General features: G+C 44.5%; 1 long non-coding RNA gene across 3 annotated transcripts; it reads right to left on the bottom strand.

Annotated features, from left to right (window-relative positions):
- Positions 1 to 1,395: 1,395 nt before the first annotated feature.
- Positions 1,396 to 26,890, bottom strand: LOC142419396 (uncharacterized). 3 transcript variants are annotated; one of them, XR_012778545.1, is made up of 3 exons: positions 26,302 to 26,890; positions 22,759 to 23,114; positions 1,396 to 2,479 (listed from the first exon to the last, which is right to left on the bottom strand). It is a non-coding gene; the product is annotated as an uncharacterized LOC142419396 (long non-coding RNA). The 3 variants fall into 3 exon arrangements; XR_012778543.1 differs by having other exon boundaries at positions 22,457 to 23,114; XR_012778544.1 differs by lacking the exon at positions 1,396 to 2,479 and adding an exon at positions 8,408 to 11,013.
- Between the last annotated feature and the right edge of the window lie 170 nt (positions 26,891 to 27,060).

Below are 27,060 nucleotides of genomic sequence, written 5' to 3' on the forward strand. Positions count from 1 at the left end.
TGGTGCTGGTTTGCTAGGAAATGCTCAGCAAAGGAAGGTAGCAATAGAAATTGTAAATTGTGTTTTCTTCAACGCCCAGTATAAAAATGCCTAAGGCCTGAGGATTCGATTGACAAAATCAAACCCGTAATATTGCATACCCCTTAGTTAGCCCATTGCCTCAGATTTTGTAGCCTTTATATTACACGTTGCAGACACACACTCACCCACCCACCCACCCAAATCTAAGAACAGATGTTCATTTTGCAAATAGCCATTCTGCTTGAAAACAGCACTGCCTTGGCTGCCTGTCCCTGCCCCAAAGTAAAGATCACAGCATATGTAGAAAGAGGGTTTGTGCGAGCTCATCCTCTTCAGAAAAAATGCACGGGGTTAGTTCACCCTGCCCAGGAGGACGCTGATTTACAGGACAGGTAACGTGGTGAAAATTAGGCCATTTGTGACATTTGAAAATGTTGCAAATTAGGCATTCAGACCCTGTTACAAAACGAGGCCCTTCAAATTGATCAATCAGAAATTCTTCGTACTACCACTAAATGATTCAGAACATCTCATTAAAACCTCACTGTGAAGTAAAACGGTGCTGTGCACAGACACCCACATTTGTTTCAAATCCACTCTCAGACTTGACTCCAGTTTTGCACATTATCACTGCTTGTGTCTACAGTTATGAAAGTTGGCAAGACGTCTCTCTCCCAGCAAATTTGAAGGAACAATACCTGACATGAGGAGTCCAGTGACTAAATTTAAGTACAGCACTGAAAAACATCAGGTCATTGAGATTCTTACAGTGTTCCTTGTTAATATGCAGCTTCTTTGAACGCACTACGTAAAACAAGGGTAGCAAGCTTCACACAAAATAGTAGCACTACAAAACGCAGCTGGATTAAAAAATAATGGATCTTTCTTGAGATAGGTGCTTGCCTGTGAAATTTCAACTGAACAGTAAGCTTTGTGGAGAAATTAATTTTTTAGCAGATATATGCATCCGAAATAGGAGAACTTTAAAGACTAACAGGCACAATTTGCGCATCCAGAAGATGTATACACTTATCCGCAGAAATTCAGACACTGCTTTCAGCAAGTCGCTCCAAAATACCCTTTCTTCCACATTTATCTTTTTTTTTTCCTCTTGGCACTCGTGAATATCCTTTAGTATTCTTATGAGTTTATCTGCTTGTTATTCTGAGGAAAAAATAATCTTTTCAATCTAAGCTGAAATAGAATGAATTAAGCCCAAGCCACATTGATATTAGCATGTAAATGATGCTCATGGAGTCAGTGCGATGCTTATTGTAAATGGTTGTTGCAAAACAGCATAATATTTTGCAGGTTCAAAAAAGACTAAATTTTTATTGAAAAATACTATTTTTATTACATAGGTATGTATTGTACTGTAGTGCTTAGTACATTCATTAAAAATATCTATGAAGCATTATTTTTTCCATATTTTTTTGTAGCCAGTACCGCTTCCACACAAGGGTACATTTTAAAAGGTAGTCTGCAATTGCTCATCACCAGCAATTATTCCTAATAATATCTTTCAGCCACCTAGCTATTCAGCTAGACATATGTAAGACAGGACACACCTCACTGAGGAATGAACTATCTTTTAAGGTCTTTTTTTTTCTTTATGAAATCTCCTGTCCAGAAACACACTGAACTGATTTTGAACTCCTGAAAGAAGAGGGAGGTGAAGAAAGAGCAAGTAACTTGGTGAATGAGCTGGTTAAGAGGGTGATCCAGAGCAATAGTTCAGGTCTCACCTCCTAAGGTACGCTGGTTTGCAGCTCAGTTCTATAATCACTAGCTCTTCAAGTTGGCAATGACTCTCACCATTCCTTTGTGTTTACAGCAAAAAAAATGTAGTTCTTTCCCAGTCTGTTGAGACGGATTATCAAACCTCTCTCTCCAGTCGGTGTCTGAAGTGTAGATGCCCTGAAAAGGGCTCACGGCTTGAGTGCTTCTCCTTCTAGTGCGTTTCATTGCACATAAGTTGGCAATCACCACGTGTGAGCTCATCTTATCTCATAAGCTACGCAGGACGGGGCCAGTTCAGTTCTTGTGTGATACCTTTGAGAAAACCCCAAGAGCGCTAGAAAGTATAAGTCATCGTCTGTTATGGGACTGCCCTCTATTTGAATAATTTAATTACTTACAGAGAAGCAGGCAGGCTGGATCACCGAGGCTGCACCGAGCCTAGCGCACCCTCAGCCCGCTCACCCTGGGGCAACGCGCCGGATCCCCAGCTGCTGCTTCCACAAAACCCAAGCATAACGTGTCCCAGCCGCGGCGCGGTAACCCTTCCGAAGGACCAGGCGCCCGGAGCTCAGTGTTGTCCGAGGCTGAGTCCACCACCACCCCATAGTCACAGGTAACGGGCAGGAGAGGTGTAATCCAGCTCGATCCATGGGTCATTTCCTTTCCCGCAAGCCACAAAAGCCTTTTCAGCATCCTAATTAAAATACAAGGGCCAGTCCTATGGATTTACAGAGAAATGAGAAATCAAGTGTAAGCATTACCATTCTGGGTGCCTGTGTTTGTTAGCAGTGAGTTTATAAAGTGCCAATAGAGACTTCTCCCCTCTATTTGTGCAAAGTTTGCATTTTCCCTCTCCCAGTAGTTCCTCCTAATCCGATGGGGAAAATCGGTTTATGGCCCTAATTCAGGTCATTAGCTTAACCTTGAGCAAATCAGCAAGGCATGCCAAAGTAGCTGTCAGCAGCGCCCACCCAACGTCTCATCTCTAACTCTGGCCAGCCTCTCAGGCTAAAGGCAAGGGTAGAAATCCCCTCACACATCTTCCCAAAACTGCTTACTTTTTAAGGAGGAAGCTGGCAGGTGATGTTTCACAAGTTTAGTTTCTAAATCCAGGACAGACTGCCTGTATCACTATCCTTATCCTCTAATTTCAGTCATGCTTCTTGCTCTTTAGTATGCACTCTCCAAGTAATGTATTTAGGAGAAGTAATCCTATTCTTTCCTAAATTTCTTTTTGCTAAACTAAATAAGCCAAGATCCAGTAATCTCATTGCATTGGTTACTCTCAGTTGCCGTATCACCTTGGTAGCTTTTCTCTGCTCCTATTTCAGTTCAAATTATTTTTTTTTAAATATAAAGCAACTCTAATATTCCCCAGGTATTCATATGTATGCCTTCTATAGTCGTACTAAAGCTTCCTTTTTTCTGCTGAACATGCTTGGATTGATGCATCATGGAAGTACCGCAATGTAGGATTGGAAAAGGACCGCCTGGGACTACACCAGCCATGCACTCCTGCTCCTCACAGTCCCTAGAGATTGAATCCCAGCAGTATCATGCTGGTGGTTCTCAGATCTTCAGCCACAGATCCACATTCCCCCATCTTCCCCGCTCCCTCTGACACAGGGACCCTGCTTCTTGTGAGTCCATGCCCGTGGCTTTGCCCTTTGTGCTTCTGTAATTCACCCTGTTCCTGTTGCTCTAATTCACAGGGTCCTCCAGTCCTCCCTGAACGATGCTCCTGTCCTCTTCAGCATTAGCGACCCTGTGCCACTTCATATTACTGACAAATATCTTAAGCTTAGGCCAAGTTCTTGTACCAAGGTCAATAATGAAAGAATTGGATCGCGCTGGTTTTCAAACACGTCCTTGAAGAATGCCACTGATAACCTCGCTCATCCTGGCTCCCCTTGACACGCTCACCTGCTCCCCACTCTAATTCCTGTGCGAAACCCACTCACTTCCTTACATAAATGCTTGCAATTACAATTTCAGCAACGCTCAAGGCCCATGAACTTATTCACAGAAAGCATAGAAAACAGGTGTTCAGTACAATATTCTGCAGGGTTTAAAAACACAGTTTTTTGCTTTTCACAGAAGTAATAATGACGGCAAGACCTCTTCTTGTAATCTAGGGCAAGGCTGATGTAGGAAGCTTTATTGTTTTAACTCTCTTAAATTAAAAGTCAGAAGACTGAAATGAGAACTTTTGAGGTATAAATATGATTTCTGCTTGTTTTCTGGTGCACTCTAAAACGACTGAAGCCAAGCTATCTCTACTCAATATAAAAAATATTAAGAATAATAAGAATAATGCATTCTCATATGCATTAATGACAACAGTAAATAATATGCAAATAATGAGAACAAAAAACTAGAGAAAAAGTATTGAATAAATATCTTTAAAAAGTTTAACTTTGGTAAAATGATTATTCTGCTATTGTGCTGCTACTGAGTATGGCTTAAAAGGAAAGTCATGTACTTTAATAACACCTTAGAAATTGTTGTATAGTAAATATTTATTGAAACTTCTTCCATCGTCCTCTGTTTCTCGCTCTCTTTGTCAGACTTGGAAATAAATTGGTTTTGTAAACTGTAAGTGTGAGAATTTTGAAACAGCTAATCTTCACAGGATATTACAGTCATAAATTACCTTTAAAAAACTTGGGGCAGGAATCTGGTATAGGAATCAATACATTATTCAGTTATGAGGAACTACCTCCAGAAGCTGTTATTAATGGGAGCAAAGAGCATTAGTCAATGAGTTCTTCTGATATTGCATTACTAGCACTCAAAATGCAAATTTTCTGAGATGAATTTGCAGCAAAAAAAAGACAGTAGGATATCTGATTCGTGCCAGCCATGATATGAAAAGAAATACATTTCGCATGCGGCACTATTGTATCTGCGAAAATTGCCGCCAAATTGCCACTGAAAACATCAAGTCATCCTTTTGTTCAGTTTTATATTTATTTACTAAACCACTTATGAAGGTCTACAATCAACAGTCTTTTCTTAAATTATCTAAAAATACCATTCAGTGAAATTCTCAGATCATTTCCTATTAAAACACAAAAAGGCAGTTTTATGGTTAGAAAGCAATAGATTTATAGTTGCATATGAAGTTTGGCAGCTCTGAATATGGGATAAAAATAGGGAGTTGACTTTTGTGGGTATTCCTTCCGTTGTCCCTAAAGCTATCTCTCCCTATCTCTCAGAAACATTCCCTGGTGCTCTTCCCTGACAGGCGGGGAGGCTCCGAGCGGAGCCCGGCTGAAACACGGGGTCCGAATCAGCGGACCTCAGCCTTCCCCCTGTCAAGCGGTCACGGGTTTCCCCCGCCAGCCTTTTTCTCTTTTAGTTCTTTACGATCTGCACGTTGTGCTGCCTCAGACAGTGCTTTGTCAAGCAAAACAAAGTCTACTGCTCCTAACATTTTCTCTCCCCCCCGCCTTTACAGACCTCTCCTCTGTTACTGGTAAAAGATCGCGCCTTCGGTGACTCGATGCAGAGAGGGCTTTAACTTAACACGCTTACAGCCAAGGAAATCTTCTGCCCCAGAGCTGAAGCTTTGCCTCCTTCAGAGGCAGCTGGCATTTATTTAAGCGAGTCGAGATTTTAACGTAGGTCACTACGAGGTGTAGGACTGCCCGGTTGCCTTCGCCAGCTCAGCATCACCTCGCTGGGTGCCTGGGCGTGCTTGCAGCCACGCCAAGAGCCGGGCCGATCCTCTCCCCTGTGGCTGGGAACCGCTGCGGCTCCAAAGCCCTCGCTCTACTCGGGGCAGGTTTCACCAGAAGTCGAGCGAGCCCGGTGAAAATGAGCGAATGCGAACCTTTTCACGCCGTGCGGTGAAAATACACACCATTCATTTATTTCACAAAGGGGGGGAGGAGCCAGTTCGCAGATTAACACCGTCGAAGTTAGCCGTTCAGGCGGCCAAATTCAGAGGCGTGGGGCTGAGCGTGGGGAAGGCAGCCGTGGGCAGCACCCTGCTGCCTGCGCTGCCGGGGACACGGCGGGGCAGCAGGAGCCGCAGGCAGGAGGAGGGGAAAAGCCCCAGCAATGAGCCACCCTCCTTCTCCTCCTGCCCACACCGCTCCCAGGTCTCCGTGCGAAACACCGCGGTGCACGCCGGAGCGATAGGGTGCCCTGGTGAGGCTGGTGAAATGCTGCTTTCGGGTAGACGGGGCAGCCTTAGCGTACAGGGTCAGAGCAGCTGCTGAGCCCCAGGTGAGAAATGGGGACAGATGTGGCTCTGTGCCAATTTTAAGTGCCCCGTTCCTGTGATCGGGAGCTGCAAGATGAGGGAAAGCCTAGGAGGCAGCGAGGGGCTGCCACTGGCCCCAGGCGTTCGGGTCCCCGCTCTGGGCTAGGGAGGGCTGGCGAGGCCCCTTTTCTTGCTCTGGGCTCCTTTTTATGGAAATTCTAAACTTGACCGCATTTTTATTTTGATATTCAGGGTAAATGAAGAACAATTCAGTGATTTGGACGTATCTTTCGAACAAGTCGTTTTTAATCACTTCCTCCTTTATTTGATACAAATAGGGCGTCTCTGCAGATTGCCGGCTTTCTCTGAACTCAAGCAGCGACAGTAAAGACGAGCAGCCGTCTCTCGCTTCCTCCGGCTGCTGAAAGGAGCTATTTGCAAGTGTGTGCTGTGGGGAACAGAGTCACTTCCTTACCATGTTTGGCCAGAGAAAGAGATTGCACTAAACCCGGAAGCGCTCATCATTGTGCAGTTCGGGAAAATATTTTAAACATCTCTTTTGCCTTCCTGCTCCTTTTTTTTTTTTTTTTTTTTTTTTTTTTTTTGGTAAGGGAAGGTGCATATACTTCCACATTGTATTGTATGAAAACAAAAGGCTGAGCTGTCCCAGACTTCTCTCAACGGTTTTATTTGACAAAGTAGGATTCTGTGATTGAGCTGAAACTGGCTAAAATGCAGTGCAAGCTTCGGCAAACGCTCTGAAGGTACTCACTGAGCAAAGTGGTGGAAGGACCAAAGCACCTCATGTGTCCCTGCCTGAGTGAGGTTATACTACAATTGATACAAAACCAACTGGGATATGAAAGAACGTAAACATTGAGCATGAAAGCAGTGAACACTGAGCGAAGGATTGCTTTAAAAAACTGTAGTTTTAGCGCCCTTTACATAAAAATGAAATTAAAATGCAGTCGTTTTCCATCTTCAAGTAAGCTCTGCTGGGATGTGTACTGCTAGCTGGACATCAGCTTTAAATGCTATCAAAGCTGTTACTTTTTTTTTTCTGTCTCATAAAAGGTCAATGTCTCAAAGCATTCAAATTGACCTTGCACCTTGGGAAGAGAGTGCCTATGAGTGTCTTTCTTGGTGTAAGCAGTATCCATGGATGCATACGAACACCCCGGGGTCCGAGTCCCATCACGCGCTGCTGAGTGCCCGTTTGGCATGGGACGCTGGTGCGAGCCCCTCCGCCGCATCCGTCTTCGGGCTTCCCAGTGCGAAAGGGCTCAGCGAGGGCTCAGCGAGTGCAATCAGAGCTGAAACCCTGGTGCTCCAGGTTTTGCTGGCATCACGAACAAGTGGCGTAAGCCAGAGCAGGCCTCAGACCGAATTGTAGGGATCTAAGTAAGGCTGAAGGGTGCCAAGCGGGGCGGCTACGGCATGTCCCGCAGGCTGCTCAGGAGGGGACGTCCCTCTCGTCCCAGCTGGGTGCCCGCGCGCCTCCTGTCCCCCACGCGTGCCTCCTGCCCCACAAGCAATGCCTCCGGCAAAGCACGATGCCAGCACGACTGCATTTGCAGGAAATCAGTGTTTTTGCTTTCGGTGCAGCTTTTCCTAGCAGATAGACAAGTGGGTGGTGAGAATGACCCGACAGCAATGTGCCCGAGACACAGGGCAGTTTTGTTCTGCTGCCTCTTGCCGGGCCGTGCGGTGCCTCCCTTTGCACAACTCCACAACTGCAGTAGGAAGTCTGCAGCAAGAGGAAATCCATCCCTTTCCCAAGGACAGCCCCACATGTGTTGGGGCACTTTGTTTTTTTCCTCCCACAGGACTGAGGCTTGGGAGGGTGTGCCTGCTGCGTTACTCATTTCAAAATCCTGGACTACGTAAATCCTCGTCTATAGGGCTGGTTACACTCTTGTCCTCTGCCGCAGGCTGGAGGTGCTCCCTCCCGTGCGCGGGAGCAGTGCTGGTGAGCGCAGCCCTAGGAGCTGGGTGCCTGGGGAGCCGTTCCCCCCCGGCTGCCGGTCGGCAGGGCAGGGGCTCCATGTCTGACGCTGCCCTGACGCGCCACAGCGCAGGGGGTCAGAAAAATCCCCTCTCTGGTAAAGCAGTTCACAGAATCACAGAATCGTATAGGTTGGAAAAGACCTTTAAGATCATCGAGTCCAACCGTAACCCTAACACTACCAAGACCACCACTACACCATGTCCCTAAGCACCTCATCCAAACGTCTTTTAAATACCTCCAGGGATGGGGACTCAACCACTTCCCTGGGCAGCCTGTTCCAATGCTTGATAACCCTTTCAGTGAAGGAAAATTTCCTAATATCCAGTCTAATATCCAGTCTAATATCCTAATATCCAGTCTAATATCCAGTTGATCCAGCTTCCACCGGGGAAACATTTCAAAGGCAATTATTGGGAAGAAAGAGCGATTCTTTATTAATAGTAATAATAGTAACAGCAGCAGCAGCAACAACAACGGATTGCATTCATCATTCTCTGCGCTGAAAAGCTTTTAGCGTCGTCTGCCTTAGTTTTTACATGAACGGCTTCTGGGAAATTAAAGCTTATTGATTTCCCTGGAATTCCTTCCATTCAACCCTGGGATTCAACCCTGTATGCTGGGTTTAGGAGGATCATCGCTCTGTGACTGCAGCTGATGCGTGGGGCAAGGTTGGTGGTTCCCTACCTTTGCGGATGCTCGTGGCCTTCCTCAGAGGCCACGTGCAGACGTGCAGAGCCCCAGAGTCCTGCCCAAGCTGTAGCTAGAGAGCAAACATGTCTCTGGGAAGAAGGTGTGAGTGTAAGGATTGTCCTCTGCAAGTCCCTGCAATGAGAAGGAGCAGAGGAAAGGCCTTTCTTTGACTACTGCTGATCCTATGCAAGGACAACATTTTCCAGCAAACTCTTTTTTCTGAGAAACTGTTGAATTCTTCATTTTTTCCAAGTACCAGGCTACAGAGGAGGGCTACTCCTGTACCCAAGCTAGGAGTTTCCAGTCACTTTGGAGCTGGCTCTTTCCTCCATCTCCAGCTGGCTGCTTTCCTGCTCTGAAACCTCAAACAATTTCACAGGATGAAGATAAAGATTCCCAACCCCATATCCTCGCAAACCTGTGCCGCACCCTCATGGCAGGGAGAAGTGCACTGCCGATGAAGGGACAGGACAGCCTGACTGCTGCCTCTATTTACCCTCTGCATCTCACCGGAGATCACGTGCCACCTCACCTCTTCCACCCTGAGGCTCAGTCTGGCCTTCAGCCTCGTCCAGTGCAGCCCCTGCCTCTTAAATTCACGCCCAGTTTCCCCTCCTTTTCCTGTTTTTGCACACATTTTCTCCTCACTTCCTGTCACACTTCAGTGCTCCCCGTGCTTGAGAGCCAAACCCTCGATAAACGTCACTGGCGGTTACTACCATGAGCACAAGACAGCTGAGGTTAACCATCAACCTTTGTTTGCATCCCATAAGCACCTAAAAGACGAGCAGCAGCATTTTCAAGAACAAAAGGTTAAAAGCAAAGGCTTTGCAGTGCCAGTGGTGGCACCACCCAGTCCCACCATCACCTAAGGGGTGCCTGAAAGCCTGGTCCTGACTACCACACCCATGGAGGTTTTCTGGTGGATTTAAAGGGTAAGGAGATCCGGCAGCACCAGGTACAGCCATGTGTTATTTGTGTTGGCTTTTGCCTTCAGTTTATCATATCAAATATTACTCAGTTTATTGCCTGGTGGATTGACGGTCGCTCTGCGCGGCGGTTGGTGACTCGGTGGCAGCGCTCTGCCCGGGGACAGCGCCATGGCAGCTCCCCCACCTCCACAGCCCGAGCCTACACCCACGGGCTCAGGGACCAAAATGACATGGGGGGACCGTGGGAAGGAAAACCCTGCTGGGCGGAAGCTGCGACATCTACTGCGCACCTACGCTGTAGCCTCTGAGTCATCTTGAAAGCTGTACTGGTGGACCCCACCATGCTCGCACAGCCGTTTGCCCAGCCAGATGTCACCACCCTCATGGCATGGCCACGGGCCAAAGCCACCTTCCTACCTCCTTGCAACGAACAGGGTGAAAGAGAGGTGCTTCCAGAGAAGCACAGCCTGACTCATGTCGCTAAATACAGCCAACGGGGTGAGTTTCTTCCTTGTTGCTTGTCTCCCGTCCAGCAGAAGAGCTCTTGAACCAGCTGGCCAGAAGCAGTGGCAGGGTTTACGGTGTTGCCCACTGAGGTACCTGAGGAAACTGGCAGAAACCACTCCAGAGTCCCTTATGAAGCCTTATGACTCATCCCTATATGAAGCCATGCCCCTTTCATGTTTGTCTTTTTTATCATTTTTTATACTGTCTGATACTGTATCAGTTCTTGTGTTTTATTAGACTTCCAGGTCTAGGGTTTTGAACTTGTTTGTCATTGTCTTGTTGCACAATAAAATTACATATGCCAGCTTGACAGCACAAGATTTTTTTTTCAGTGAGGATTTCAATGTTCCCTGCATCACAGGTAGTTCTCCAAGTGTCTGAACACTTATAGAGTCAGTACAGATTTCCTGCATTTATAATTAACAGATTACATGCGTTGTCCTCCTAGCATGTCCAAAGTTCCCTCTTCATGGCCTCTGACTCCATCATTTCATGGCCTTCCCGTATGTGAACGCTTAAACCTAACCCTTAAACATTAGCTTGGCTGAGCTAGTATTTTTGGTTTATGTTTTGTTCTGTGTAACTCTGGAAAATAGGGCTAGAATGAGCTTTGAGAGGTCGTGAGGTAGATAGCGTCAACTCCAGCCAAATATCTCTTAAATTAAGATAAAATGTTAAGTGACTCTGCAAGCTCACAGCATCCTGGGACAAGGATATCTGCAGAAGGAATACAGGTCAAGGACACTGGCTGATATGGGTACAGGCTTGGGTTTGTGGCCTCAGGCAGGAGAGGGTGCCATTAGCTCCTCGGGTATGTGAGGTCTTTGGTGGATCTTCTCTGCTCCAAACATCAGAGTCAGAAGGATGTTCCTGCCACTGGCAGAGAATTGATGGTCATCATGGAACTGCACAGATAAAAAATGATACTAACGCATCGGGTAAGAATGTTGAAATGCAAGTAACACATTCATTTGCCTTAATACTTTCACAAGCTTTTAAATGCTGAAAGTTGAAGAACTGCCCAGTTGTCTTTGAGGCTGGTGTATCCATAGTCACTGCAGAAGAGTACAGACACGCATAGCAAGATATGAACACAACTGAAGTTGTTAAGTGACGGGGTATTGCCTGCCTGGTGTAAATAACGCCAGAGTAGTCACCACATTGCCAATATTCATCTCACTCCTTGGAGAAAAGGAATGACTGCAAGGCATAGCCAAGCAATGCATTACAAGAAGCACTGCAGCACTGATCTGGTATGATAGCTCTGGTCTAGTAACACACCTGGTGAAAGAGCAGGGAAATAGTTCATGCCGTGATGATCATATGATATAAATTGTATATCGCTTCTGCTGCCCACTGCTGATGCTGTCCTCTAGCATGCAGCTGCTAGTTTCCTGCTTTCATGCCATGTGCTAAATTATGACGGAATCATAGAATAATTTAGTTTGCAAAAGAGCTCTGCAGGTCATCTGCTCCAACACCTCACTGAAAGCAGGGCCAAGCTTGCAGTTAGATCAGGATGCTCGGGGCCCTTGGAGCTTTGAAGATGTCCAGTGATGGAGGTTCCCCAACCTCTCTGTTTCCAGTGTTTGACTATCCTGATTGTCATAAGCTTTTTTCTAATATCTAACCAGTTGCAACTTGTAGGTGGAAAGACTGGCTCCATCTTCTCTATAACATCCAATTAAGGCTGGGTTTGCTCCAGGCTGAGCAAACCCAGCTGCTCTCGCAGTCTTTCCTCTTATATCATGTGCTCCAGTCCCTAGTTGTTCCCCACTGGACTTGCTCCAGTATGTCAATGACTTTATTGTACTTAGGATCGCCCCAAAACATTTTCCCAGCTGCAGTTTCCAACCCTCCATTGTTTTCAAACTTGTAAGAAGATCAAGAATGGTTAATCTATTTATTTAAAGGAAATAAAAGAAGAAGTCATATAAGGGCACAATCCCTGGGCTGTCTCTGCATTTAGCATTAGACAGATGGCTTGGATTCCACCTGTGCCTCTGGAGGCAGATGCAGCCCAGATCTAAATGGGGAGCTGCTCAGCTGCGGCCATGTCAAATGCTGAGCATATGTCACAGTTGCTGGTGTCAAGGGGAAGAGGGGAAAACAGAGCTTTAAAATCCTGCCCAAGTGTCCTGGAAATCAGCACCAGAGCCTCTTGCAGTGTCTCCTATTTGCTCTAGATCTTAAAAGGACAGGAAAATTTTCTGTGGTCATCTGTCAGGTAAATAAGTTCCAGCAAAGGATAAAAGTCACCATAATACGTAGCATCTCCTAATGGCTTGTTCTAGAGTAAAATCACCTTCAGGAGAGACCACAGAAGCAGAGAAGTGGCACCAGCGACTTGTAAGACAGCAAAGTTCACGGGGAGGTAAGGATGTAAGCAGCAGCCCACACGGAGGTGAGTACAGGAGGATGGGAGAGATGGCAGCAGTTATATACCTGCCTAGAATAATGGAAAAACTTAGACTGGTCCCTGTCTTTTAGAGGGAAATGTTTCTCCCTGTTGGCTATATGGAAAGCCTCAGCACTGTACTCACATACCACTCTGCCTAAGAATTAGACCCCTGACCTCAGCTAAATTAAGTGCTGGGATCTCGCCCTTAGCCCTTCCAACAGTGTCTCTCAGCCAACACGTATTAATACAATCAATACACAACAATAATGCACAATCGTCATCACATCAATATTGATGAGCTTCATACCAGTCTACTCCTTGAATAATGCACCAAAAAAAGTAAATGTTCGCAAAGTATGCAACCGTGGGCAGCAATGTCTATGAAATATACCCAGGTGCCTGGACAAAAGTACTGAAAAAACGTGCATTTGGAGTGTCCCACTGACTTCTCACGTGGTTATCTTTGACAGAGAAGCTTTTTGGTGCTTATTGAAATTCAGAGTCCTTTAATGTATCTCAGGTTGGGCACTCAGACAGACTCATGCTCTATCTTACTAGGCAATAAGAAAATTTTAAGTTGAGCTGTGAAAACATCTAAAAATAAGAAGTAATGGGTCTAAACACACTGCTACATACTGCTGCCACAAGTAGTTGCCAGCGGTTGTACCACAGACTCGATCATTATATCAGTGATGTCCTGGTGGTGGTCCAAAAACAATTGTACCATTGCTAGGCATGAGTCAAGGAAAAAGAATTACTTTTGTAGCTGGAGACAACCAAAGGGCACTGCATCCATCTGCTTGCCTTTTGGCAGGCTCAGCTTGCTATTTATCGTGAGCGGCATAGTTTTGAATTCTACCTTCTGTAACTCGCACCTCTCCTTTTGCCCCTTGGCAGGGAGCTGACAGCTCTGAGTCAGCCGAGCCCTGTGGTCCCCACTCGAGCAGCCATACATTACGTGTCAGCAAGTCTCGCTGAGTATGCGGGAGTAGGAGTCGAGGAGAATCCACTTCTCAGAGGGTGCAAATTACATGCTTAGCAGGCCAGAGAAGGTGCAAAGCACACCCAGCTGTGCTGTTCTGGAGTCAGCTACACTCCTTCCCAAAGGCTGCCGCCTCTCCGTCCCCGCGGTGCGGAGCCCCATGTCGCGGGAAGGGAGGGGAATGGCAAATCCGGGAAGAAACAGGCTAAAGGCAAGGGAACAAATAGCTGCTGAAACTGGAATTAGCGTCTTGGTGGGAGGCTCAGAATAAATCTGTCATACTTAGCCTCTCTTTCAGCTATTTCAGAGAAGGACGTTAGATCTAATGATGAACCCAGCAGGTAGCATATAGGAACGATCTGGGCCGAAGTAGCAGCAACTCTCTCTTCTCTGTCAGTTATTATAAGTATACTTACGTAAGTATACTCATTATTTATCAAAGACTAGAGTGCCCAGATTCTTCAGCATTACAATAGCCAAAATGACAGAGTGCTTGCTCACTGTTTAGCACCTCCAGAGAACAAAATAAGGAGGAAAGTGGAAACTCCCATTCAACTAGCGTGGAAAGCTGCAGCAGCACTGCAGGCACATCAGCTTCACGGGGTTTCCAGCCTTCCTTCCTTCCACGGGGTTACTGCTGGAGGGCCCCAGTCCTTCACCCACCACTTCCCTCCCACACCTCCCTGTTGAGCTGGCACAAGACTTCATGCAACTGTGTGGAGAGCTGGAGCAGGGAAATGCTCTTGCCAGAAAGGAAAATGGTTTTGAGTGGCAGTTTTTAACCTCAGCTGGGGTCACTATGTGCCCATACCAACAGCTCTGCTAGCTCAGTGGAGGATATGGCACTAGCGTGGACGTAATTCAGCAGCGTTTGGGAGTGAGAGGGAGGAGAAGGCAGGACTACTTAAACTTAGCTTGTCACTAAACGTGTAAGTGTGGCCTAAAACGGGTGAAACCTGCTTGGAAGGCTGCTTCTGGGGACCAGAGCTGTGGCTGGTCTTCCTCTGGCATCGCACCAGTGTCTGCTGGTGTGTGCCCGCCTGCGTGTGCCGGTCCTGGTATCGGTGTGCTCCTTACACGCTGCGGCTCCGCCGGGGATACTTGCCGCTGGGGGAGACTTCTGAAAGAAGGCAGGGACTTTTTAATCCTTTTCAATTTGCACACCTCTAAACCTTTTTAGTGGAGCCGCAGAACCCCACATAGCAGATTTCAATGCATGGTTTTCTAAAGTACCTTTTTAGCCAGGATTCCAGGTGGAAAATTGTGTGTCTGAGATGCCAAGCACAAAAATAAGTTCTTGTTCAGGAGAGCTCTGTCAGCTTCAAGGTCTTGGGCTGCATTTCCTCTTTTGCTTCATTAAATTTGTGCACAGACAAATAGTTCCCAGTATGCTAACTTGAAGTATTATGAAAGCCTGATGGCTAATGGTTGATAAAAATGTGTGATAAGGCTCCCTGTGCCTTATCAAACAAAGGGCAAAATATCCAACACAACTACCCAATCAAACAGAATCAATTTCTAATTACTTTGGAGATACCTACCCATAGGTTCAGCTAATGAGAACAAAACCGATAGGGAAGTTTCAGGTAAAAAGTCATCCAAAATGGGACTACAGGAGCTAGTTTTTGTCAGAAGTAACACAATACTATCATACAGTAACTGGGAGTTTTGCTAACTGTGAACAAAAGGACAAGGACGAAGGGATCTGAGAATGCCCTGTAATATAGAAATGAGCTGTGCCTCTGATATGAATAGGCAAAAATTGACCGGTACACACCAAATTAAGCCTGTATTGAATTACCTACTGGAAGAGGTGAGGCGATGCTTATTCCCCAAGCCACCGTAATACCTACAGATCCCACCGCACCTGGAACAGCACGGCAAACTTCATAGGGTCATCTTTTTCACATTTGTCCTGAGCCCAATTTTTAAATGCCCAGTTCTGTAAGGATGACTTTACAGAACAACTAGAACTCCTACTGAAAGCCAGGGTTTCAATGCATACGTGTGTCCGAATTAACTGGATACTTTTGCAAATCTGTCCCTACCTGTGCAAGTTAACTGATTTCTGAGAGCCTACATAAGCATAATGTGAAAGATAGTCCAGGCACTCAGAGCAGTTTATAGTCTAAACAACAGAAGTGGCAGTATAATTCAAATTTTTCCTTTTTTTTTTTTTTTTAGAAAGAAATACCAGTTGTTGATATTGTTAACACTCTGAGCACACTTTTTAATTATGAGCTATGCACTACAGTCCCCTCCCTCAGCTGGTTTGCATGGATGCTCTGGGATCCTTCGCTTTCACGGGACCGCTCAGGTCTGTCCTTACAGACCAACACAAAGGAGCAGAGCGTGAAACACTGTAAATCAGGAAACATGTGGGAATAAACTCAAGAAGTGAAAGACAAAGAAGGACGAAAACCATATTTGTAAAGGCAGTAGGGCTAGGCAAATGCTAAATAGGGTATATAAGGGTATACATTGCCCTATAAATGCTTCACATAACTATGAAGGTCTATACTTAGAACTTTTAAATTTAATACTCTGTGGGGCTTAAATACATGTGCTCCTAACTGCAGCATTCACCCAACATACGGACCTATATGAAAGACCCCTACTAAAACAAATGCACAGGATCTAGAAAAAACAAGATAAGACCATCAGTTAGATATTTTTATATGGGAGATCAGCCATGCACACATTTTAATGTTCTTTTAAGTTACTGGGAGAAAATCAAGACAGCAAGAAGTTAATGAGAGTAACAACCCTTGATATTTGGTTCATTTCATGGGGGATTTATGGGATACATATTTTATAATGTTTTTACTAAGATGGCTTTGCCTAAACTGGACTAAGTTTTTATGCTTTGACCCTGAAGTCAAAAGTTATAATCAACCAAATAACACCCATAAATTTCAGTTTTAATAAGAGAAAACAACAAGGCATTGCCCTGTCCCAAATTTTATCTTCTAAATGATGGAAATGCTAGCTAATATCGGTACCTGTTGAAATTAAATCAAGAATATAAATCAAGGGAGTACACTGCATAACAAAGGTACATTTGTATGGTACAAGCTCCACTGCTGCTCTAAAATGACTGAATGTTTACCATTAAGGTAAACTAACCAGAAGACCCAGTAGAAGGTAGGTGATAAAAGAGAGGTGAAATTAGAGGCTCATAAGATATCATGGGAAAAAGGCAGTTATTCATTTCCCGTCCTATTATTTTGCTGCTGCGATATGACTTCCTACTGTGAAACAAAATCACTGGTCACAACTGAGAAACGTATTAAAAAGATGAGAATAATAAAACCACTGCCTATTCGAAACTTCATTTAATCCTCATATATTCATGCCTGCTTTCTGAAGGTGGTAAAGTATGTATATTCTTGTCAATTAAACTACTGACTGAGTTAAAAGTGTGGGTTTTTTCAAAAATCATCATTGCTTTAAGGGATAATGCAGGTATGACTGAATGTCTGAAAAGCAAAGAACGAACACAGTAGGACCTAGAGGAAAAAAAAGGTGGCACCTTATGTGTCCAAGTGTTGAGTTCGTAAATTTTGTCTAGCCCCAGGCAAACCTTGAGCTAGAAAGGAAACATTTCTCTAAGCAATGATAGTGCAGCCTTAGGCTGCCTTCTTATTTTGGTGAGCGTGTTGCCGGTTGCTGAGGGACGAGGGGAGGAAGGACTGCTGTTCGGCGGGGACCAGCCGCCCCACTTGTGAGAGACGGGGCTGGCGATGAGGAGCGGGGCTGGCGATTAGTCCCACAGAAGGAACATCCTTTTCCTTCTGCTTGTAAGAAAGGCTACCCGTGTCAGCACTTTTCCTAACCAAGCCCAGTAATATCAGGCAGTAAATGATATGTCGAGACTCAGGGAGGATCTAAATTTCCACAGTTCCTCTGAGCTCCTTTCATGGATCTGTCCACCTCCTGCTAGTCCAGCTGAGTATTTGAAACATAACCCGCAAAACAGTGCAATAACAATTTCTTGTCATAAGGGTATCGGCCCCATCTATTTTAGGCTGGTTTGGTGATCTAACTTCTGTGCAATTTCAAAGACCAAAATTAGCAGACAAGTTCCCTTTTAAAGTCAATAGAGATGTCTGCAGTAGCTAGCCAAACATCTCCTTGCTTGTTGAGATAAAACTGAAGCGTGGTTTAGCATCAAAAATATTTGTCAGCTTGGTCAATTACATAGTAATTCTTAAAATATTACCAAGAATGGTATATGCAAATTAACAGCCAGTTTTCATCGTCTGTGTATATCATTTGCCTTAAGCAGCACAGTATACACTCTAACAAATCAGATACTGCAAAATTATACTGGAGATATTTCTTCATCTATCAAGTACCATAATGTTTGTATGTTCGTAAGGGCTGGAGTATGTTTGTCTACCTCACTGGAAATACTGTTTTGCATATGAGGAAGGAATGTCTGCCTGTGATATGCCCCTTCTATGTAAGCAACAAACTGTGGACAAATTGTGCTGAATTTGTAACAATGGCCCCATTACTGTCAAAAACAAGAATAGTGGCTGAAGGCAGTGGACAGTCCATTACCAGATTAAAAATCTATACTCTGCATCTATGGAAGAAGCAATCTATAAGGGCCCACTAACATGAAGACATATTACAAAGGATAATTTCTCAGACTTCATTAAATCTGTTGAAAGAATTCAGTGTATGTGGCTGAAATTCAGCATGGTGTTATAAATAATTCACATTTGCAAAGACCAAAGCACAGGCCTTGATCACATAATAAATTGGTTTATCTGAGCAGAGAGGAACTGGGTACTTAATGCTGCCAACTCTTTGTTCATCGCTGTGGTGTTTACTCATGTGATTAGTCCCACTGGTTACTGCCACCTGTACTCAGCCCAGAGCATGCCCGTCCCATAAATAGCCCTCCACACAGGAGTGGACAAGGGTGTAAACTGCTAGTGATTTCTTCATAATCATAAGCTTTTATTAGTTTGTTCTCTCTAGTGCCCCATTTTCTTTTAACACTGATAATATTTTAGAAAGATACCACATCTGAAGACACATGTGATTAAGATGCCCATAATACAGCGCTGATGTCAGCTATATTACTTCTGTATAAAAATCAATAAAAGGGAATTTTAAAACCGATGTTAAGTACTGCATGGTACTCCAGTCTCCCATCTGTCTTTTCATGCCGCATGCATCTTTGGATACAGCTCTGCATGAAGGATGATGGGCGAGATGCTCTGTCCCAGGAGAACCAGTGCTCCAGGTAGTCCCCTCCTTGCTGTCTCGGGGCCAGCAGCAAGTAACCAAAATGACCGGCTACTTGGTCACTTGCCAGAGCTGGGCGTGAGGGGATGGCCCTTTCCCCCACGCTCCTCTGTGGGGCTGTGCAGAAGAGAGTTGCCAAAGCAAGACTCTAGCTGGGGGCTTGCTACTTCCCTGGATGTATCCAGCTGAAGTCATGGTCACCCTTCCCATCACCTGCGGCTCCGTTTTGTCGCCTGTACTGGGGTGGACTCCCACAAAGTCCTGCAGAAATAACAGTGGTCTTAGCCGCTGAGCAAGGCAGTGGTCAGGGCAGAAAAATCTCAACCAAATAGTACAAACCTTATTCTCTTGGCATTTAGAAGCATGCTCCATTTGGAAATTGCATCATGTGTGTGTGTGTTATAAACAAAGGGTTCTCATATTCATTCAAGCCAGTTTTGCATCGGGTCAAATCCTGACCAACAGCAAAGCTGTCTCCTGTCCCTGCTGACTCTAATGAGAAGCGGCAACGATTCACTGGACTCCACATGGAGATTTCATACGTTTGCCTTAGCATATATGCCAGTCTGGCTACATACGGTCTGTTAGCCTATGGCACTGCCGACAAGAAGGACGTACAGCACCTCCCCATGCCTGCTGTGCAAGGTAAGCATATGGTACTGATATAAAATGTAATTGATTTCACTGGCACAGCCTGACCTGCAGCTCACAGGCGACATACTAAAATAATTTAAAGGGATCAATAATCTGCTATTAGATTGCAACTATTAATATATGATATTGCTCTTTCCAAACCCCCAGTGAATGATTTGCAATGGCTTCCTTTCTTTCTCTGTAACTTCAGCCTCCTTCTTTCTTTCTCCTTCCATATATATCCCTCATATATACTTGTCTGAGCACTCCTGGAGGATGACATGTAGGAAAAAAAGATATACCGAAACATAATTACACTGGTATAGCTAACAGAAAAGGCCTAGATGTTTCAAATGTCAGTAGATCTGAAGATGTGTGGGCAGGATTTACAACACTAGTATGTTGCCACTGGTAACTGACTGCATTTTTAACCTTCCCACTGCTGGCTAGCAGCGGGAAAGAAGGTAAGTCTAGAGACTTAGCTCTCGAAATAAACAAGCTCATTAAAACCCCCTAAAACTTATTGTTGTGAAGCTGAGACGAACAAGGGGAAGGGCTGCATAAAGGTTAGATAAGAGCTCTTTCTTCCTGATGGGCAGCCTACACAGCACCTAACCCTTCCAGTTTGCTGACATGCTGCTGCTTCCTCTGCTGGGTCAGCTCTGCGGGACCGGCTTCGGCCATTCCAGAAAGAGGGGAAAGGAAAGAGTGGAGCTTTTACTGGGAGTATTTTAAAGGCACAGACGTCTCAGGCAGAAGATATCTGGTGGAGTCCCTCTGTCAAAAAGTTGGCAGCAGCCTCCTGCTGAGAGTGAGGAATTGGAGACACCAAGCAATCTGACAGACTATTAGACTGTATAATGGAGTCAGATGTATACTCTGAAGAAGGGAGTAGTTGCTGGCAAGGGGGGTACACCCCCAGTTTGGGTATGACGAGCGAGGACTGAGAAGGCCATTCTTCCTGGGCACATAACACTGGTATTATTAGGCTGCCTATCCAGAGGGAGGGGAAAAAATTTAGGGAAGGAAACAGGATTCGGTGAAAAATAAGAATATGTGAAAGGAGATAGCGAGAAGAGAAAACCCTGAGATATGCAATTGCACTTCATGTGACATGCAAAAAGAGGGGATACTCCCATTCCTTCTGTGAAGTGCTCGTTGTGACAGAGTCCTGCCTAAGAGGCCCGGTACAAGCTAATATCATAAACCGGGGAGAGTTGCAAGGAACTAAAACTACATTATTACCCTTAAGTAGGCACTCAAATAAAAAATGGCCTGACGTGCAAGTGCCTTAAACATCTAGAAAACTCACTGAAATGAAGGCAACCACACCTGGTCAGCACCTTGACATTTCATAGAGCCTTTAACTTCAGCAATGAGGGAATTTCACGGGAAGCTGTGAGCATCCACCTGCTTCTTTATTTAGCGTTATCCCTAAATATACATTTAGGAGCCTTTCAGGCTACCAAATTGAAAATTGTGTGAAACCATTCCTGGTCTCAGAACATTATCTGCCCTTTTTTTGATCTCAGAGAGCACAAACTGTAGATAGATAGCCACAGTGTGGCCTTCCCTGAAAACAAACTCTGTGCCTGTCAGCTCACAAAGTCCAGCTGAAAACGATACAGAAGAGACGGTGCTCATGCTGCAATGCATGTGATTAAACAGCTCTGTTCCATTTAAAGGCCTTTCGGAGAATGCCAGACTGTTCCTAGTTTTAACCTTTAAAATGCAGCAAGGACTTTGAGAGCTACTTCGGCATTTCTCAGTGTAACCCACACCTCCCACGTACAGCAGAGATGACTTTAACAAGCAAAGCATCAGGGAAGCAGCCATATATGGGTATGTACAGCTTATGTATGGACCCCTGTAAAAGGTTGCATCTCTCCCGGAAAGGTTTTTCACCTGTATTCCTCTTGGCATCCACTAACTCCTCATGCTGGGAAGTGGTGTCATCTATAATAGCCTCACTCATTTTCAGAGCTTCCCCTTCCCCCCTCCACTTAATGCTGGCAAGCCAACTACTGAGAGCAAAGCAGGCAGCAGATTTTTGTGTGTCTCCCAGAGTGGTAATTAAAGTTGCTCAAAAAAAAAAAATTAAAGAAACGTGAGGTTCTTCCTGGGAGCGATGTTCTCTGCAGGATCCAAGCAAGCGTGAGCTGCTTTTGTATCACGAGCTATGGAGACGAGACCGTCTGGGATCCATCTATCCTGCCCTAACATGTCAGAGTGGTGGGGTATAGCTCAGCTGCTAGGAGTTTTCTTATTCCTAATTCATGCTGAAACAATACGATGGGACTAAAATCATTGATGCCTTCATCAGCTCACTTCATTTCTTGTAATGCTTTGTTTGCTACTGCTAGGGAATAGAAATGTTTGTATAAAGCTCATTGTGTATTGCTTTCTCATGGAAGTCTTTTTAATATGCCCTCTGTGATAACTTCTCGTGGGACTTTCTAGCCTTTGACTTAATTTAGATTAGACAAGATTTTCTGAAGACCTAGGCATCAGGCTCCCTATCAAGAAAAGCCTTCATACGCAGTGTGGTACCCTTAATCTAGTAATTAGATGCTTTAAGTAGTGGATTTATATATGAGCTGGTTTGCCTCATTCCTAAGATGCAAAGCAGCCCTAAACCCAGCACTGAGCCTGCATTGGTAAGGTTATGGCTGGTCTCTATATTCCTGCATAGAACTGGTAGGCCTTAAACATTTTACAGTACTTCTCTGTATGGCTGAAACTTCATAACTAGGAGCTTCACTGTCTACCATTTCCTTAAAAAAAAGCCATGTTTCCAGTGCTTATAATATGAAATATATTTTTTCTATGAGGTTCCTATATATTTTGAAATAAATTTTTCAGGAGAGGTTCCAAGAAAAGATTGAAACTAGCAGGCACAAATAACAACAAAAGGCTTTTTTGTCAGCTTCTTTCAATTCAACTAACCAGTCCTCTCTGCTCTTACAAAGTTCTCTTTCCATTGCTGTCCTTCTTTTAATAAAATTTGTTCTCTGTGTTCCTCCTGACCCCAGGGTGGCCAAGAGATACCGATGCCACCCACTGTTCTCACCCCTACGCAGGGCAGCAAAAGCGCAGGATCGGGGATCGCTCAACATCTGGGCATCTCCAAAGGGCAGGCAGAGCAGGGCGAAGGGTGCTGGAGCTGGTATGACAGGAGCCCGTGGCAGCCAAAAACAACCGCAGGCAGCCAGCACCAGCCCTGAGACGGGCTGGAGCTGGCCTGGTTTGGAATAGCAGCTTGCAGACCATCTAGCCATGAAATGAGGTGACAGGAAAGCTGAATAGAAATGTTAAAATAAAAAAGGCTCAGCTGCCCTGGGGAGCGTCCTGGGGCTGCCCCTAGGAGCCCACCTGGTGATATTGCCAGCAGCACGCACCGCTGGGTGACACTGTGGGTGACCTGCCCACGCAGTCCCTCTTCACGAGAACCCAAAATGGTGTGAATAAACCTGCTGTGAGCCTAGAGAGTGCTCAGCATGCTGAAGACGGTTTCCACTTTGGGAATGTAGATGCTCAGGGCCACGTCCACTTTCCTGTTTGGGGATGTCACTCTGAAATGGCTTCCTTTTCCTCACCGTTTCTTGCTCTCGTTGCATATTAAGAAAAAGGTGCAATGCAAAGAATGGACTTTTCTCAGGCAATTCACTCTCAGTCCTCCTCTCTGGGCTTTCTTTTCTTCAGTGGAGGATCAGCTGCCTATGCCAACCCTAGAAACCAAAGCTACATTTTAGTAATAAACCAAATGGTGAGGATACGCCGAATCATTGGGGCGTTGCATGCATGCAAAGGTGCAGCTACATATAGAAAGTCTGGCAGAAGCAGTCGTCCGGCAAGAAGGGAAAGCGCACAGTCACATTTTCAAGGCAGACTATAGTCTGTTGCAGCCTTGGGGCTACTTCATGTACAGCTCAGCCATGCTTGCTGCGGGCAGTCCCCATTCAGACTTCTGATTTTACCAAATCTGTGCCCATGACTCAGCTCTGTTCCTGCAGGAACAGTTGCTTCACTACACACGTCTTCATATCCCTAGTTTTATGACAGGCACCAAGGTGCTACCATAATACCTTGAAAAACTAATAGTGATAAAGTCCAAACAGGTATTCCTTTGGCCAACTTTACTGAACACCAGGGTGTAAAGTAGTATGTTCTTTTTATTGTCTGAGTTTGATATGCCACAGTCTTCGTAGGTGATGAAATCACACTCAGGACATCCTGGAAATGAGTTAGAGAAGGTTTCTTTCTATTTTTCTACCTGGTTCACACCTTGGTTTTGATAATTATTACCGTATAGTCTCAGAGAAGACCATAAAAGCCTCTAAAGCTGGCCTAAAATTAGTTTTCATCCGTAGTGTTGTCCAATACCAAATTAGGACCCTTCAGAGTGGTAAGCAAGTGTTATGAGCCCTTTGCCAAAAAGCAGGAAAAATCATACCACGTCAGATCTTGTCACATATATAATACTGACTGCTACTCTCCCACTGCACAGTGGGTCAGTGTCATTTCTGAGAGGCAGTGCTCCGTTTGGGGGGAAGGATGAAGAAATTGAGCCTCTGTTGAGCCTCTGTTGGCTCAATTTTCTTGCACAGGACAGATGATACAGAGCAGGTGAGGTGAACTGAGATGCATGAAAAATTAATCCAGCAAGTGATTTTTCAGATTATTATGTAGCTCCAAAATTCTCTACATCATCTTGCATCAAAATCTAGCTGTGCAGAGGGCCTTGAAGATAAATTCCAAAGCTTCAAGTGATGGTTTGAAGAAATATTTCCCCATTTGAAACCATTTTAAAATGCTATACCTGAGTATATAAACCATATCATATAATATATAGTTACATGTCAGATGGAAAGGAAGCACCATTATAGGAAATAAAACATAAACTAACGTCTCTGAAAATTTGTAAAATACATTAAGTGAGATTTGAACCATCTGAGAGCCTGAATTTCATCCTTTTGGTCTAGAGAGAAGTAGATTTCAGCTAGTTCATCTGTCTTATTACAGAGACCTGAATGTTGCTGCTGTAGCTTCAAGCTGCTAGAAGACACTAGGGATAACTAAATTATTCATGGCAAATATTATAGAACATGCAAATGCATTCCTCTTCTTGGTTTTTGTTTTTTTCTTCATTTTCAAGACACCGCTAGTCAATTTGTAAGCGTACTCAATATTCATCCATATTACGCAAACAAAGGGCACTGCAAACGTCTGTTCGTGGAACATGCTATATCCACAAAGTCACATGAGATTGTTTCCAGGCCCAAATTTCAAGCCCTGGACCACATGCCAAAGATAAAATTATTAGAATAACAATACTGGGAAAAGTTTCTTCATCACCAAGAAGCCTTTGGTCAATGGAATGATGACTTTTTTTTTTATCCAAGACAATGTTTTGATTGAACATGTTGTGAATATTTGGGGACTATTCAAATGCTGGAAATATATTTAAATTAGACTAAATCCACCAATTCATTTGCAAAATCCTGGTGAATGAAAAATCTATGTTAGGTAAACAATAAACCCAGAGCCATCAGAAAACCTGAGGCCATAGGAATTCTGAATTTTAAAAGAAAAAAAAAGAGATTTACTCTTTCCAGCCTCACTCTGCCATTCTTTGCATATCGTGGCCTGAAACTAATGCTATAGATTTGACTGTGCTTTGCCATCAGCATCCTCTTATTGTGAGGGAGTAGTGGTTGGAGAATCTCCCAGTTGCCAATTCTCATTACGTTGCGTGAACCTCATCGTGCCTGACAGTTTTCATAAAACCCAAGCTCCAAGAGACTGAAAAATCTCCTGAGAACCTCAGCTTTTGATTACAAGGAAAAAAGGAATGTTGTAGGCCTCACGATTGCAGAAACAAGAGAAAAAAATGTATCTTTGCTGTGCTCCCAATATGCTGAAGGCTCATTAACCCACAGGCAAAATTAAACATCTCTCAGAACTCACTATGTTTGATTTTTTTTTCCCTCTAAGCAGGAAGGAGAGAAAGTCAGAGAGGGGTCTGACATTTTTAAAACTTGGTAAAAGCAATACTGGAATTCAGGTCATTAACTTCAGCTGAAAACAGAGAGAAAAATGGGCTTTTCTTGTCATAAGTCACAGAATTTTGAAATAGGTGTATGGTAAAGAGCAGAGCTTTTTAAAAAAATCATCATATCACAGGGACAATAGCAAATTAATCTGTCAGACAGTGTACAAATCATGGATAAATGTTGTCTGGAATTGCCTTTCTCCAAATTAACAAAATAGGCCATTTTATTTACAATTCGGTTGCCTTGCCTGTTGAATCGAAAATGCACAAAGCTGGCGCAGCAGATGATCTCACGGAAGGCAGCTCTGCCAAGACTGCCATAGGTTGCTTTGCATAGTCATCCTAGTGTATATCAACGAATAAGCATGAGCTGCATTTTTTATTCCTTCACACCCTTTTTAGTATCAGCCCTGTGGAATTATTGCACTGAACGCTGTGTTATGTGCTTGTTGTGTTTTATATGATGCTTGGATTAGCGCACGGTTCCTTATTAATAAAACTATGTTGTGCAGCAGCTGTACGTGGCAGCCATATATGATTACAATACACAATAGGAACTGCTCATTTCTACACTGTTTCTAGGGAAGTAAAGGGTTACTAGGGGAAGTGGTGTTTTATCACACATTCAGCATTGCACAAAAATAGCCTAGAAGACCAAAATGCTTGCATTAAAGTCTCCACATTTCTGTAATTAATTTTAATACCACAATGATCTATGTTAGATACTGTTAGCATAACGCTTTCTGTCCAATATATCCATAGCCAATGATATCTGGGGAGGTGCCTGAAAGAGAGAGAAAATCTTTTCTTAAATATTGAGAAAGGAAGAGTTGGGTTCAGTACTTGAGGGCAGAGCTGCTCACCGCGTAGCCTCGACGGAGCTGCCTCTCTGCTGGGGGCGGGGAGGCAGCACACCAGACAGCGTAAAGCCTTCGTCTCGTAGGGCTGGGATAATGTGACTGCACAGCGTGTGAGATCAAAAACCATATGTGCCTCTCTGTTTCTGATGACCCTTTTTCATATCCAGGTTCGGGGCTGTATTTTTTTTTTTCTAGTCAATTTGTTGCTGATGAAAGTTTCTAGACTGACAGCCAAAGAGACCGGTCTCCTTTAGTAGCCATAGCCAACACCCACCGCAGACACAGCCCCGAGTATCACAGTTGGTCCATCCGAGCCTCCATTTTTCATACCATCAATTGCATTGCTGTAAAGTAGGTGCCAGATGTGACCTCCTCAATATTGCCTATGCAAAGCATGGTGAATATCTGCAATGATTTTCTCTGAAAATATGCAAAGAGCCAAGCAAGGAGCAAACCAGGGGATGATAAGCTCCAGCAATTCCTGAATTTGACCTGGAAGGTTTACTTTCCAGTTGATTTTGTGTTTTATTCAGTCCTCGATCCCAGAAACAGAGCTCCTGACAGTAGCAGCTTATTGCCAGATCTCCTGAAAACAGACATTTTCGTACCATGTGCCTGAGGCCACCAGGCACGTCGCAGAGGGTGGTACCCTTTGGCCAGCACCATCTTCTGATCACTTTGGACTTGTGATTCTGAAGTCAGAGGCCTTGTATCTCGTTACGGTTTTGCTGAACTACGCTGGCTTGTAACACGCACTTTCAT

The sequence above is a fragment of the Mycteria americana genome, chromosome 1 (genome assembly GCF_035582795.1).
Source record: "Mycteria americana isolate JAX WOST 10 ecotype Jacksonville Zoo and Gardens chromosome 1, USCA_MyAme_1.0, whole genome shotgun sequence".
NCBI classification, from domain to species: Eukaryota; Metazoa; Chordata; class Aves; order Ciconiiformes; family Ciconiidae; genus Mycteria; species Mycteria americana.